Raw genomic sequence first — 16,790 nt, 5'->3', positions numbered from 1 at the left:
CAGCTTGCAAGCCCCGCTGGAGCCCACAGTGCTTTACAGGGATCTAAAGGGTCTCCAGAGGCATCTGGAGCTGTGATGGATGCAGCCCACAGGTTGGATACTCAGGAGGGAAGGAGGAGGGAAGAGGTGTCCACCCACCACCGTGATGGATGGGAAGGACAGTGCAGTATGAGGGCAAAGAGGAAGTGGCATTTGGGGTTTTTTTGGGAAATGTATTTCATTTTCTCAGAAAGACTGATGGATCTGTTCCTGGGGCAACTGAATTCAAGTGACAATTGATATGTGGATCTCTGGTTAGGAGCGTCTGAGAACCTAGTGAACGTCTACTCCTCTCACAAGGTTAGCTGGGCCTGGCAGAGGGATAAGAAAGGAAGAAACACTTGGGAGTGGCAATATCCTAAGTCTCCTAGCAAACTTGGCCAGAATTTGTCTATCAGAGCTGAGAGCTGTAGGAGAGGTGGCAAGTTCTGGTAAGCTGGAGGGACTGCAGTTTGGACCCTGATTTACTAAGGGTATAAGCCTTTTGCAACATTGTTCTTCTGCCTTCATGAATGTCTGTATGTCCATCCTCTGTCCTTTCAGATGCCTTCTGCTCTCAGTGGCCAGTTCCAGCAAACTTTGGCAGAGGGTTGAGGTTTCAAAAGCATCAAAGGTGGACAACATCCCATCTGCCTAGATATGCAAGCTCTGTCGTCGAGCTAGTTCATCCTGGACTCCCTCTATAAGCAGTGATTAGAAATTGGCATCTGGGATATGTTTCATCCTTGTGTAAAATAGCCCAGAACTTCTTTGATTAAGGTAGCACACTGGCAGGGTAGTTCAGTGTTAGGCTACTAAATGATCAATTATACTTGGGATACTTAGAAGAAAAAACAAAGAAAACTGTACTCCTTGTAGAGCTAGGTAAATTAATTTAGTGATAATAATCCCAAACTCTTGGAGCTGAGTTCCTGTCTCTAGTCTGGCTAAATTGCCTTTGAAACATGCTATATCTATGGGCATAATAAGTCAAAGAAAGGCATTTCTCTATGAAACACCAATTCATTTTCCTGCTCTCTTTTGTGCTCAGTTATAACTGGGATTTCATAAGATTGTGCCTGAGAGTGGAAAACCATATTATCCTTTAAATACGGTGTCCCAGCTACAGCTGAACTTTCTGTTTGGACTTTGACCAAGCTGCTGGGCTTAAATCCCAGCTCTGGAGCTACCAGATGGACCACATTATTCTCACTTGCAGAAACCCTATCAGACAAACTGTTTCAACCAGAACAGGTCTGCTGCTCGTGGAAGGTGCGAGGTACTAATGGGACATTGTGTTCCTGCCATGGGTGCCATGCTTCTTCTGGTACCCATCCCAGCTTGCATCATGCTTGTTTTTTAAAATTTCCTGGATCAGAGGAATAGTGGAGACACAGCCCTGCTAGCAGATGGGGCAAGGCAAGATGGACATGCCTAAATGAAGAGCACTAGCATCTCAGCATCACAGCAGCCTGAAGTGCTTCACAGGGGAATGTCTCAGCCCAGCCAACAGGCACTGCCAAAGAGAGAGACGTGTTGGAAATCACACTTCTTTCTTGGAATAAAGCGCCTGTGTACAGCCCCAAGATACCTGCATCTTTGGCTGCATTTGACTAGTAAATAAACCAGGCTGGAGCCTGTGCGCTGGCTGCCCATGGGAAGTGGCACAGCAGAACTTGCAACCAGATGGTTTTTATCGCCCAAACAGATGACTTCACCCCTGCTGAGTTTTGTCAATGATCCTTGCCCTTTGCTAGGATGACCATGCCTGGATGTTGTCTGGACTCACTAGCTGGTGTGGGCCTCAGACATGATGGGGAGTAAGCTAAGATTTAAGCAGTCTGGATGATCATAGAACAGAGCTGGAGCCATTGCGCTGGCTCTTTAATACAGACATAACCTTGGAGGCTTAAAGCACTTTGTAACCCTTTGGTTTCCCTTTCCTGAAATCATACCTTCTCCCCTTGAGCTCCTGTCACCTTTTCATATCCCAGCAGAGAGTCCTGCAGTTCACCTTGCTGTTGGCTGAAGAGCTAACTAACTAAAACTCCCTTGTTTGTTGTGAACCTGGCTCCCAACAGCTTCATTTGTTCTTCTGTATTCTGCTATAGCTATAGCTGGTAGTCAAACAACACACAGGCTGCAGAGCTTTCTTTTTATCCCTCCTCAGAAATGAGCCCTTGCAGCTTTTTGACTGTGGGGAGCCAGAGTCACTGTGATGTCCGTCCAGGCTTCCCTCACTGAGGCTAGCCAAGGTAGGGCTGGGTCACATTTGCTTATTTTTCTTGTCCCAGTGCCTTCCAGGAGATTTCATACCCAAAGGAGAGAGCTCAGACAGTGCTCCCAGGCCACAACATGGTGAAGGCCCAGGAGAGCGAGAAACAACTTTTTTTCTGGTAAAAACCCACCAATCTCTCAACCACAAGATATGGACCACATCATCCTCACTGGTGTTACTAGGTCAAGTTTTGATTTAGTTATTTACCTTTTTGCTTAATGAATTGGAGGCTGAGGGAGGAGACTGAGAAAGAAGCAGTGGGTCCCTTCTGGTTCTCCTGAGCTACTCTTTTTTCTCCATAACCCTTTGCAGACAGGCGGAGAGGATGGAGGTGCTGGCAAGCCCTGATCCCCCATGGCAGGCTGGGAACAATGATCAGCGCTTCGCCTGCATGTAGGTGAGATGTAGTTGGAAAGGCTGCCCAGCCAAATGTTCTTCTGGAGAGAAGCAAGCATGTATCACCCTGGAGGGTACTAACAGAGGACACGAAAACCCCTTCCATATCTCCCAATGGGACAGGAGAATAGGACAGCTAACCTGGAAGGACTAGCAGCAAACTGCTCTTTTCCCCATCTCTCAGATTTGGCAGGAAACTTCTGTACCTCTGTTATACTTGTTCCCCCTTTATGAGATCCCTTCATATGCTGCTCAGAGAGGGGAGCACACAACGAGGACCAGAGGTTGATCCCAAAATGCTTCAGGAGCAGGCAGCTTCCCTGTCTCCTCAGCTCAGCTAATTTTGGGCACTGGGGATTCAAGAACAAACTCCTGAGAAGTTCATTGCATGGGGTCACCTGGGCCACAGAGTTCTGTGCCTCAGCTGGAGGTCTTAGCACCATCCCTGAGATTGTGGAGACACATTCAGGTATCACAAGGTGAGGTCTTCAGGGAAAACAGAGGTCTCCCTGTCTCAAGAAACTAGGCAGGGGGGTGGTGAATCAGTCCACAAGATCTTCATGGCACCACCAAACCTCACCAGTGTCCAGCACTCTCCATTCCTGGTGCACAGATAGGAGGGTGAGGAGCTGAGCTCCACAAGCATCTGGGGAAATGAAAAACCAACTGGCTTTTCTGGCTTCATGTCAAGACGGAAAACAGATGGGATCCTTGTACTGAGGCTTTCTTCCACCCTGTTGAGCAGATGTTGTAACCTTTTCTAGAGCGGGGTGGAGAAACGTGCCCTCTTCTCCAAGAGCTGGCCAAGCTCCCCAACAAGAGAAGGAAGATTAAGAGATACAGACCTCTTCTTGGCCCAGCTCACAGCCTGCAGCCTGACTGGCCTGCAAAGAGGGTGCAAAATTGTGTGTATGGGGACACTGACACACGCTTCATCATTGCTTTGCATCCACGGGAAAGGATCTGCAACGAGAATCAGGAGTGTTGGTTGGCTCAAGGCGGAGTTCCTTGCACGGCCTGTGTGGTGTTTTTTTAAGCACGTGTAGTCAATTGTGACCTAGTTGTAGAACTGAGTGGGAAGTCTGGGTCCTTTGTGTGCACGAAAAGGCAAGTAGTAGGTTTAAGGGTGGGCTGGAAGGCAGAAGGTTGGGAACCATGGAGAAAAGAAAGTGCAACAGTCAAGGAAAAGAAGGCAATGAAGTCACTGATTGCTTCTCAAGGCTGTATTTTAAAATGTCACCTGATTGGTTTTCAAGCCAGAAAGGTTTCAGGTCCAGTGGGTTTCCAGTAATGATGGTAAAATAAGGAGGAGCATTGAAAGGAATTTGTAAACTTTGTATTTCTTTCCCAGTTTTTTAAAGTTTCATGAAAAGGACTTTTGTCCTTCCTGGCTTGAAATCAAACTTGGGAGTAAAAACCTGTCTATGTTCACCAAGAGAAAAGACTTTTTCTTAGCAAGGTTTCCAATACTTGGATTTGTGACGTTGGAGGCTTTTTTTTTTTTTAGGAAGAAACGTTTCTCTGTGTCTATGTTTTGCAAAATTTCATGTCGTACTCCCTTATCTGTGTGGAAACAGCTTTTTTGTAGGGAAAGTCCCCAGAGCCACATGTTTCCAGTCCCAGGATGGGATTGAGACACTTACAAGGAAAATATAATGCTGCTACCTTGATCATTTGAAAATAGCATTGCAAATTGCATGCCATCTTCCAGTTGATCTGTGCTCCATCAGCTGGAGCAGTGCAACCACAGGCCAAGGGCTCTTCTGGGTCTGCTCTTCTCCAGCCACAGCTAGTGCCAGAGCAACCCACAAGATGTGCAGTAGTGAGTTTCCGAAGTCCCCATTATCTCGTTATACCAGACCGTGGGCAATTCACTGCAGCCTTTACACCACACCACAGAGAGGAGACAACTAGAAAACAAGAGGATGACTTAGTAGGCATCTCAGCTCATAGAGTAGATGTGGCACTTAGGGATATGGTTTAGTGGTGGACTTGGCAGTGTTAGGTTAACGGTTGGACTCAATGGTCTTAAAGGTCTTTTCCAACCTAAACGATTCTATGATTCTAAGTAGGGAGCACCCAGTCCCTACTAGCACTGCAACAGACACTGGGACTGTGTCTTGACCTAAACCACTTGTTAAATAAGTCATAGTCAAGCCTGGGGTTTCTACAAAGGTTTCTTTTCAAGAGAAGGAAATACGACTTCATCATGCAAGCAAGTATCAGAGAAGGAATCATGCACCAGAGTCCCAGGAGCATTCAGGAATCCAAAATGTGCAGAGCCAAAGTTGGGGACAGGATTGCTGGAAAAGGGAAAATAGCATAACTCTAGCCTGGCAGCTTGATCCAACATTAGGGCTGGAGACTCACCTGCAAACCAAGCTGAGCACCACCAGCTTGCGCAGACCCCAAAATAGAGGGAGTCAGCTCTTATGTGCTTAGTGTGGAACAGCTTGCAAGGGATTTGGTGAATTCAGCTTAATTTCCATGTGTCTTCTGGTGAAATCTGTATTGAAGTCATTATGATAGTACGGGCTTTTCCAGATGTGACAGTAAACGTCTGCAGGCACACTTTTTAACAGCCTGCAGGGTTAGGAAGACATTTTATGATCTAGGTGGACGAGGCTGTTTAATGTCTGAGCAAAAAAAAAATTAATGGCAAAGAGCTGCCTAACAAGCTTTTTTCTGAGTGATTGCTAGCCAGGCTAATGTGTATTTGGTCATAAAACAGCTGGGACATTTGGGATGTATTAGCCAACTTTTGCATAACATATGCAGGAAGATGCTGAGAAGATATAACTGGTATGTTATGATGTTGTACGAAACTATTGAGTTACATGGTACAAAATTTGAGTTTCTTTAACAAGGTGACCCTCGTCACTGGTGTGGACGTGGTTCACATGAAAGGCATAGATTTTTGCTATGGCATTTTCTTATGATATTTCATCTGTATTTCCCTTTTTTTCCCCTATCTGCAAAATGAGGTTTTTACTTTCCTATCAGTTTGAGGATCATTCAGACATGACAGTAACAAGAGACAGATGCTTACCTCCAAGAAAGTGGGCCCACTTCATTTTAGTGGGGGGAGACCAGTGACTGTTTTCTCATTGTCTGGGAAGTGCTGAGTCTGCTACTCCCATGTGAAATTACACTTTTTATTAATAGCCTTGTTTAGTAATGGCGTTGCCTGTGTGAATGGCCTATGGAAAGCGCATGGTGGTCTTCTCTTCTAGCGTGCCCTTGTACTTGAAGGTGGACAATGCTGCTGCTGTTGTGTTTGATGAAGGAGAGCTGGGCAACCATCTAATTTCAGATTGTATTATAAAATACAATCTGAAGTCCTAGCCAGTCCCCATGAGAAGGTCCTTGCTGCTTCTAAGCCATAGAGGAGCTGTTTTAAAGATCCCCGAAATAATTCCTGGGATCTCAGGGAATATCTTCACTGCTAAGTAAGAGAGGTCCAGGGTGCGAGCTCAGGTCTTGGAGCACCACTTGTCCACACTGCTTCGCCATTAGCTCACTCCCAAACCCTGCTCTCAGGCAGAGAAGAGCTGAGGTGTTTGGACACAAGCCATGCTGTGACACTTGGCCTCAGGGCCAGCGAATCGGCCCCGGCCGGCTTTATTTAGTAGAGTAGGTGTTGCTGATGAGACTGCACCACTTTTGGCTCCCTCTGCCCTGTGCAGTCCTTCAATACTGTCCCAGCAAGCTTTGCACCTTCAAACACCCCCACAAGTCTTTATGCCACATCTCAGAGCTCATAACACCTACCCTCAGTTTCTTGCTATAAAAACATTACTCTGGCAGGCTGCAGCACAGCCCACTTAATATTTCAGACACTTTGAACTGAACCCCCCCATCCCTCCTCCAGTAATTACTATGAACTAGGGCCATGGGGCATCACACAGGACCCAGAGGAGGCTGAAGGCCAAATGCCATGTGCCGTGGACCAGGCAGTCTGCTGGCAACCCCGAGCTGTGTGCGGCGATACAAACCAGGCTGCGCAACTGGACTTCAAGGCTAGATGGGAGTACAACCCACTTCGCTTTAGTGCTACAGAGGAAATTGTTGTGGATTTAGGGGAACCATGTCCTGAGAAGGCAAGAAAGACTTTTACCAGTGCAGACATTGGAAACAGTTTGCGAGACGTACGTTCATCTGACTGACTTCCAGCTCACTGTCATGTGATGAAGATTGTGGCTCAGAGAAATCTTCCTTTGGTAAGACACGTGGCAACACTCAAAACCCAACAAGTCTCCATAAATACCCCTGGTTAAGTCCCTAGCACAAGAGACTTGTTTAATAGAGTTATCAAATGCAAGGTAAGCCATGGTAGCCAAATATGAGGTCATTCACATCAACTCAGCTTACCATGCAGAAGTGTCCAAATTCTGCTTGCCTTGCACGGAGAACGTGCACTGGGATAGTTACTACATCTCAGCCAACACGTGGCAATGCCATATGGGCTGCCATAACTGGGTTGTCTGTTTGAGCCCCAGCATCCAGCTGTTCACAGATGATGGGTTGCATCTCCACAGAGGGGCGGCAGATGTGGACTGCTCTTTGAGAAAGAAAACCCAGCTTGTCTTTAATCCAGAATGCATGGGTTTGACATTCTAGGCATATCCTGACATTGCTGCAGATATTACAGCAAACCTCTAGGTCCCCATGCAGCATGAACACAGATATGTTGTTATATATACAGAAGGACTTTGTGCCAAAATGCTTGTGGTCTAAATCTGTTCAATAGCCTAGATGTGGTCTACAGGAATATGAGTGACTTGGCGTTGTAGGAACAGGTAGGTAGGTAGGTGCCTCAGGCAACAACTTAGTATAAAATCATGGACATACTTTGGGCTCCGTTTGCTTAATGAGCAAGTGACTGAAAGGTCACTACTGAAAAAGCCATCCTGGCTTTGACTTGAGGAATTGCATCTCTTGACACCATGGCCTTGCTATTGGCCTGGAAGAGCCAGCCTGTGGAGGTGTGAAGGCCAACAACTCATCTCCCAGCCAGTTAACTTCATGAGCCTTTTCCTTCAGCCCTGAGAGTACAAGGACACTGCTGTCCTCTTTCTGTACGTGTTGGGAGAAGATTCCTCAAACCTTGCATCTGGCCCACCTCAAAGGAGATAGCTGTCCCCATGTTTTATCCTCAGGCGTCACTGCATGAAGTTGCTCTGGAGATCCCAGGTCAGGTAGGGCAAACAAGGCAGGCTTCCCAGCTGAGATACCAGTTCATCTGCAAGGGTGGAAGCGGCGTGCCTCAGTCAAACAATATGAGAGGTTTGATACATCTTCAGAGATAATGTGGAAGAGAAATCATCTCTCTGGCAGCAAGCCTGGAAGAAGCAGCAACTTCTTCAGCACCGACCTCTCTGCTGACAAGGAGATCACTGCGGGCAACTGTGGCTTTTATAAGATGGACACGTGTCTACTTACTGACTCCAGGCAGTGAAGAGATGGCAGGTTTTCACTGCTATCAAACCAGGCTGGATTTGAACTAGCATCCAAAACACATCCCAGCAGGCTTACAAGCCCCTGAATGTCTCCCTTCTGTACAGTACTCAGCTCTCTGAGGCCATGGGTCTTATTACTATAATAAACATTGATGTTAGCTCTCTATCTGCCAGGTATGTTGCACTTTAGAAATGCCACACATATTCCCAGCCTTTAGGAATTTCCCCAAATCCTACCCATTCAAAACAGATCCCACAGCTGCTTCCCCTGCAAAAATCCAGCTGCATCTTCTATTGTGCCTTTACAGTGATTATCAGAAAATTTTCCTCCAGTTTAGCAGAGCTGCAGCTTATACAATCTTGACCTCTGAAGCACGAAGAGAAAGAAGAAAATAACAGGGCACAATGTCTCCTTTAGCTATTATTCCACCAGGGCCAGCCAAGCTACTGAAAGGGAAATCCCTGCACAAATTAAGGAAATTCAGATATTTCTTTCATTCTAAGAGGCATTCCCGACAGAGCCAGGGCTTGTTTCCAAAGACATGGCTGCATTCCAGCATCAGAGAAACTTTATTATGCAAATATTGACCAGTGTTGAAGGAAACAGCAATAAAAAACTGTCAAAGGTGACAAAAGCTATTGCGCTTGGGCTGTAACATCTGAAGCCAAATTTTGGGAGCATTGTTTCACTGATGAGATGGCTTTTGCAAGTAGAGGGTAGCAGTGGATGGTCTGTGTTTCTTCTTTTTTTTTCTTTTCTTCTTACTTTGTTTTAATTGGGGAAATTTTAGTCCTGGAAACGATGACGGAAACACTAGCGAATGCACAGAATCCTGTTATTGTCCAGGACTTAGTCGTGCAACGATCCAAACAATGATCCAACACGTAGACCAAAACTAATAAAGACCTACCTGGCAGCAACATGAAGAGGAACATTATGTGTTATGGACCGGCCCCAGGAATGAGAATGCTGGGTGGAAGAATATTGGAAAAAGATGGGAACTCCACCTCCAGTGAAGCTGATGGAAAAGTCCAAAGGAGGCCCAGGAATGATGGGGCAGAAACTCAGTAATGATATACAAGTTGTAAGGTTTGAGGCAAAAGTCAGGGGTCACACAGATGAAGGTTTAAGTTACACATTGGCGAGTGAGAGCCAAGAAGTCTAAATATTTGCAGCTTATGTGCAGAGGGGCTGGAGAAGACATGAGGATACAGCACAACCCCGCAGGCTGCGTAGGTGTGAGTCAGGGCAACACCTTGCCCTTAAAATGACTTCATCTGCCTCCACAGCAGAACTGAATTAAATCTTCACAGGCTGGGGAGAGACGCTTTAAAAAGCCATCTCTATGCAGAACCTTGTCCTTACAAAAGTAAGGATAAAAGAATTACTACATTAGATCATATACACACAGTGTCCTACCCAGCTGTAGTCAGAAACAAATGTTTGAAAAAGTATTTTAAAAAGCAAGTAATGACTCCTCTTTCCTTTGCAATACCCTCCTAGCTTCTGACATGGGTGAGTCTAGGGTACAGTTTTGTTGTATGCAAATGCAAATATACCAGACCCACATTTCATTCTCGGGAACTCCTGCTCAAGCTGAAGGAGAATTTGGCCCTGAGATAAGGGCTACTTTAACTGATATTCTCTATATTGCTACTTATCTCCTTCTGTTAGACATGCCAGCTCTAAGCCATGCTCAACTCAGCAGTATATAGGCACTTCCCAATGGCTCTGTAGGATATAATCATTTATTCAAAAAGGACCTCTTCCTTTTCCCTTCGAGCTCCCCCCATCATATATATTATCAGCAGCATGGACAGTGTAAAAAACAGAGTTTATACCCCATCCCTGAGCTGGCATATGAATCAGAAGCCAAGGATGGGCATTGCTTCTAAACACTGGCAACTAGACAAAAATTGTTGTCCGCATTCCCTCACTACCTCATCTTCAATATCTGACCATGGTGAATAAACTCTCCTCTTGCATTGCCTGTCTCCTTCCATTGACTATGGAGACAGTGTAGCTGGCGTTGCACCAAATGCTAATTTGTCATGATGATTAGCAAATTGGTCCAAAAGTTCACAGAGGGCATGAGCTTTCCATGACCCCCCTATTCCCTGTGTGTGCATGGGATCAAGTGCTTGTTCAACCACATGATGGCACCTTGATCTACATATGATATTGCTCTTTGGGTTGGACATCTGGGAGTGGTTTCAGTGCAAAAAGTTAATTGGGACCTTTGGGAATGTCACAGGTCCTTCAAAAGCAGCCTGGTGTTCATGAAGTCTGGCTGGGAGTCACCAAACATGTGTTGTGGTTTAACCCCAGCCGGCAACTGAGCCCCACACAGCCGCTCACTCGCTCCCCTTCGGTGGGATGGGGGAGAGAATCGGAAGAGTAAAAGTGAGAAAACTTGTGGGTTGAGATAAAGACAGTTTAATAGGTAAAGCAAAATCTGTGTGCGCAAGCAAAGAAAAACAGGGAATTCATTCCCCACTTCCCATGGGCAGGCAGGTGTTCAGCCATCTCCAGGAAAGCAGGGCTCCATCGCGCCTAATGGGGACTTGGGAAGACAAATGCCGTCACTTCATAGAATCATAGAATGGTTTGGGTTGGAAGGGACCTTAAAGATCATCTAGTCCAACCCCCCTGCCATAAGCAGGGACACCTTCCACTAGATCAGGTTGCTCAGAGCCCCGTCCAACCTGACCTCCAATGTTCCCAGGGATGGGGCATCGACCACCTCTCTGGGCAACGTGGGCCAGTGTCTCACCACCCTCAGCATAAAACATTTCTTCCTTATAGCTAGTCTGAATCTCCCCTCTTTTAATTTAAAACCGTTACCCCTCATCCTATCACTACACTCCCTGATAGACACCCTCTCCATCGTTCCTGTAGGCCCCCGTTAAGTACTGGAAAGCTTCCATAAGATCTCCCTGGAGCTTTCTCTTCTCCAGGCTGAACAACCCCAACTCTCTCAGCCTGTCTTCATAGAAGAGGTGTTCCAGCCCCCTGATCATTTTTGTGGCCCTCCTATGTCCCCCCCTTCCTTCTTCTTCCCCCAGCTTTCTATGCCGAGCACAACGTCCTACGGTCTGGAATATCCCTTGGGTCAGTTGGGGTCGGCTGTCCCGGCTGTGTCCCCTCCAACTCCTTGTGCCCCCCCAGCCTCCTCGCTGGTGGGGTGGGGGGAGAAGCAGAAAAGCCCTTGGCTCTGGGTAAGCCCTGCTCAGCAGGAACGAAAACATCCCTGTGTTATCAACACCGTTTTCAGCACAAATCCAAACCATAGCCCCATACCAGCTACTGGGAAGAAATTTAACTTTATCCCAGCCAAAACCAGCACAATGTGGCACCATGTGTGCTGTCCCTGCCCAAAAGCCCTGTTAAGATGTGAACCAGTAGTTTACCCCTGGAAAATCCTGCTGTAAGGCTGTGCTGCTGCTATATGATCAATTTGCTTATGAAAGAAAGCGTTGCTCTGTCTGAGCTGGTGTCTCTGCCCGAGTGAGATCTGTTACTTGCAGCACTGGTTACCTCAAGGTTCAGGAAAATGGGGTGAAAAGGTCTGACACTGAGTCTCTGCAAGTTAAAGAAAATAGATGCTGGTGCTTCTTTTGCAAATTTTAGTGTTTCTCAGTGCTGTACCTTCAGAGCTGGTGAGGGGAGAGAGCATGCCAACCCATTTCCCCATGGCTCTCTCTCCCCTTCCCCATCTTGTTTATTTAGGTGTAGGAGGCTGATTTGGCTCTGAGGAGGACTCTGTCTAACCTGATGCAGAAACAGAGATGGGGAAAATATTTTACTTTACATTTGCTGGGAGGCACGCATTGAACAAAACCCACCAGATGACACCTTCTTCAAATGGTCTGCAATGGGTGGGGGGGCAAATCTGCAAGCATACCCCCCAAAATGTGGGAGTTAGAGGGGTAAATGTAGAGGTATAGGGATTGCTTCTTCCTGCTTACCAGACACAAAGTGGTCCAGGGAGCTTTTACAGTAAGAGTAACAACACATACACACACACACACACAAAGATGCAGAGGAGTCTAGACTTGTTAAAGCCTTTTCCTTGCTGGCTCTGTCTGGCAGAGCCTGAGTTTTAAAATACCAATGCCTTTTCTTGTCACTCTCAGCTTTAATTTATTATTTTTTTAAATCAATAAATATCCCTCCACTCCTCCATCTGGAGGATTCCTTCTTCATCCCACCACTGCCAAGCTGATCAGAGCCACCTATGCAATGCCATTTGATCCAGAACATATTTCAATCTTGGCCCGTTCTCAGCCTCATAAATTCCTGACATGATTCGGGAGGCGTTTCTGTTGGAAATAGCTCTCCACTCCGCTGTCGTATTTATAGAGATTGCTGCTGCCTCTGATCTGAGGCCAAACATTAGGAATAATTGCAGCAGGAAGCAGGACAGAGCTCGACATATTGTTTGTCTGGATTGTTTTAATTTCAAGATCGTGGAAGTACCCCCACTTACTGATGTTAGGAGGAAAAAAAAAAGAAAAGAAAAGAAAAGCATTGTTCAGGAATTTTATATTTTAATTTTTTTCTTTTTATTACTTTTGTTAGAGGCAAAGAGGGAATCATTACGCTTGCTGCTGAGGACAGGGAGGTGAATTAGATGTTGGTGACTTATTAATTCAGGAATCCTGTCCCTGCAGATTAGACCAGAGGTTCCCACTTTATTTTCTGCTTGTTGAAACAAAGCCAGGAAATGCACATGGCTCTGCGTACGCGTATGTGTGCATGACGGGAGGGAGGGGGGTGCCAAGCTGTAGGTGGGCCCCCAAAAACCTTGTCCATGTGCAGCTTCAGCCCTGACCATCGCAGCCACACCGCCGCACCAGTCAGGGCTGAAGCTGCCCAGGGACAAGGTGCTAACGCTGGCAATTTGGAAGGAGCCGCACATCCAGCCAGGCGATGGCCTGGACTCAAGGCGTGAAGTCCTTGGCCATGTGGCTCAGAGCTGAGTAGGAAAGCTGCGGGTCGTGGATGCCAGGAGCCTTCAGACACGCTGCGTCTGAGCTGGGGTGGCTGTGGTTGGAAGCGAGAGACACATGCGCACGCTGGGAGCCTGAGCTGAAGCCCGTCGAAATCGGCAGAAACCCATTTTTCACTTCAGTAAGCTTTGGACGACTACTAGAGGTGCAGCTGAGAGGGAGGATGGGGAACAGGACAGAGCAAAGTCACCCCAGTACAGGGATGCCGGGCAGTCTATGAGGTGGAACTATTGGGCTCTTGGTGCTCAGAAACCCCATTGTAAACATCTCCCACCCCTGTCTGACCATCAACAAAATTGCCAGGCTGTCTGGGACATCACTGAAGCGCAGAGTGAGCTGATGAAGCGGGACCTCACTGCGGAGAGGCACTAGGGTTGTCTTCTCCTCCCACCGCTGGGTAGCGTTGCTCTGATACAGCAGGGATTTAGCCTTGTCCCAATCCCAGTGCCTTCAGAAGGGAGTACTGAAAGACTTGTTTAAGTACCCATTGTTTTGGTAAAACGTTAGAGTCATTCTTAGGTACGTGTTGAAATATGTTCCTGAGCAGAGATGCCGAATTTGCGCTGTTACCTCTTGAGAAAGAAACCTGACTGCAATTTCATTGCTGGGTAATAGCTTTGGGAAAAGAGGAGAACTCTTCTGCCAAATCCTGGGCTATGTTGGTTCAACCCTACCCCTTTTGCTTGTTACCGAGACCTCTCTTAATTGAGCATAGATATGGGGTAAGAACTGTTCTAAGTTCAGAGGAGAAAACCCTCTACGCTTCCAGCAAGAGCTACAATCATATTAGCTTAACACAAGGGAATAATAAAGGGCTCTACTCAGAGAAAAAAGTAGCAAGAGCCAACAGCTGGGAGCTGAAGCCAAAAAAACATTGGTTACAAGCAAGTGAGCCTTGTAAATTGAAGGGGGAGGTTGACAGCCTGGGGCTATCTATCAAGGAATGGTTAAAGTGTTGGCCAATCGTTAGGGTACCTTCAGGAAAAGATACTTTAAACAAATCCAGGTCACTGGGCTCAGTCCAGTTTTGAGGTGAAAGCATCTGTTCTGTGCTACGCAGGAGATCAAATTAGGGGTTCGATGGTTTCTCCCACCCTTAACATTTCTGAACAGAGAAATGCCGGGAAGCACTCGTGCGCTTCTTAAGCTGATAGAGAAAATGGAATTGAAGGCATCTCACATTGCTTCTTGGATTGTCAGTGACATCGTGCATTTGCATTTTACTCCCAGCAACCTGCAAAATAGTTCAGACACGGTTTTGAAAAATATTGCGGCAGTGGAAAAGAGATAAGGAGCAAACTGTGCTGTGTGTCCGGTTTGATAGGGGCAGAAAGCAACTGACCTTTCTGGCTGCTGACGTGAAGGTACCTTAGGTATTCTCCATTATATTTCTAACAGCAGTGCCCAGCACTGCCATTGACTCAGATGTTGAGACTACTGCCTCAATAAAAAATGCCAGCAGCTAGGAGGATGGAAAATAAATGTCTTCTAAGGTCCTGGAACAAAATGAGGGCAGAACCAAAATAGGTCTTCCTGTATTCAGGCTCGATCATTCTTTCCTGAGCTCCTGCATATTCTCAGAGGTAGGACAGGGAGGTTAGCCCAGTGCAGCCTTTCCCTATATGGGGGAAAACTCATAGACATGCAGTAAGAAGGGCAGATGAAAGGGTGGAAAAAAGGATGGATTAATTCTGTTTTTCATCCAGCAAGCTGAGGCAGTGAAAGCTATAAAGGAAGGCTATAGCAAAATGGGGAATTAAGCAATTATTTTGGGTCTAACTACATCTCTGTCATTCCAGTAGCACCTTCCCATGGAGTTGACCACCTCAACCCATAACTGTGGCTGGCAGTTACGTTACCCTGGGGAGTTCTCCACAGTTAAGTCACAATAAATTCCCACTGGGAAAAGAAGTAGCCCTGAAAAAATTAACAAGCTCAGCATTGCCTTGAATCTTTTAAGTGACTCCTGGCATGCTTCAGTCTCCCTCAAAATCTGATGCTAGTAAAACATATTCCTTGTATTTGAAAAAAATTAAGGATAATAGAAAAAAAGGAGAACATAAAATAGATGGAGAGGAAGACTGGGACAGATGCCAGAAGATCTGATGCTAATCAGACCCAGATAATGTCCAAGTCCAATATCGCCTTCCCTGGGGATGGTACCCAGGACACAACGCCAGGAGGATATCAGTGCTGAGACTCTAGCTCTTGCCTGCACCACCGAGGAAAGGGAATCTGCAAATATTTAGTCTGCAGAAAGACTATTCCAATTAGTGGATGTCAGATCAAGGCCTGAATGATTCTGAAACATGTAAGGATTTGGACAGGGCTTACCCAAGTCACACAAGGGTCGTCACTTACTTAAAACTATTAGTATCTGACAAGCATGTACATCTCCAGGCACTTAAACCAGAAACTGCTTAATTTACACTAACCATCGTGGGATGGATCCCATTTAGCGTGAATTCCTGCGTTCCCAGAAGGCTGAGCCTGGCCTGATTTCATTGCTTCTCATCCCCCGGAAATTTGCTTATTCATAAATAAAAAACACCATCATTATCTGAAATGAGGGAAGCAGCCTTTGTCACAGAAGACAGGGTGTCATCACTCAGCTGTGTTGCTGCTAGCTTCGGTCTGACCGTTGGTCCTAATATGGTTATAGTTAATGCTTACACCAACAGTCGCGGACAAGTGAGGACTTTTTTGGAAATGAAGGGAGAGGGACCGCAGAGCCCCACGTGAACATTCAAGTGAAGAGAGTCATGTCATCAGATGCAGCAACGCCAGCATTGCGCTGGTTGTGGGAAGGGTGCTGTTCTTACCCACCTTCATTTTTCCACACTGCAGTTGTTTTTTTTCCTTCAAATAAGGGCAGGAAAATCTTGCAGGTCAAGACAATGAACAACAAAGAGACCAAGAGAAACTGACGGTGGAATTTAAGGCTCAGCCGTAAGTGCAGACACTGGTTTAATCCCTGTCCCAGCTCTAAAACCAGTCAGGATGTCCTCAGCATGGTGATACCTGGCCATCCTCTCCCAGAAAGGCACCAGCACCCCGATAGCAAGTCCAGGTTTCTCTGCCAAAAGAGCTAGGCTCCTTCTCCGATTTGGGTAGTGACTGAGAGTGCAGAAGATACATTTTCAGCTCCCCCTGAGCCCTCCTGTGCAGCCACAAGGGTCTGCATTCACCTCTCCCAACTCTTGTTGTCTCTGAGCTCAACCTCACGCCAACACTGACCATCCAGGCTACATCTGAACAGGTAAGGAAAGCAGGTCAGGTTTGACCTCAGATCGTGACTCACATCCACACAGGTAAAATGCCCATTTTCTGCTCCAAAACTGTGCATGGTGAATAGTCTCTGGCCGCTGCTCAAGCAACATTGCTAAAACCATCCAAGGAGTATGCTAACACTCAGCCAGCCTCTACAGGTGAGCCCATGCCCTGGGTCTGTTGACTGTGTAGATCCCAAAAGCTTCTAGAGACAGAGGAGAGAGGCAGGCACCCTCTCTCCATCCCAATATGATGGGATAGGATATTCGGGAGATGAAGGCTGGTGGGATGGACCAAGCTTTGGATGTGCACTGGACTGTGTCACAGGGTCCTACTCTGGATGCTTCAGGGGGCTA

This window comes from Harpia harpyja, chromosome 17 (genome assembly GCF_026419915.1).
Source record: "Harpia harpyja isolate bHarHar1 chromosome 17, bHarHar1 primary haplotype, whole genome shotgun sequence".
In the NCBI taxonomy this organism is placed as follows: Eukaryota; Metazoa; Chordata; class Aves; order Accipitriformes; family Accipitridae; genus Harpia; species Harpia harpyja.
This window is presented reverse-complemented; position numbering follows the sequence as displayed.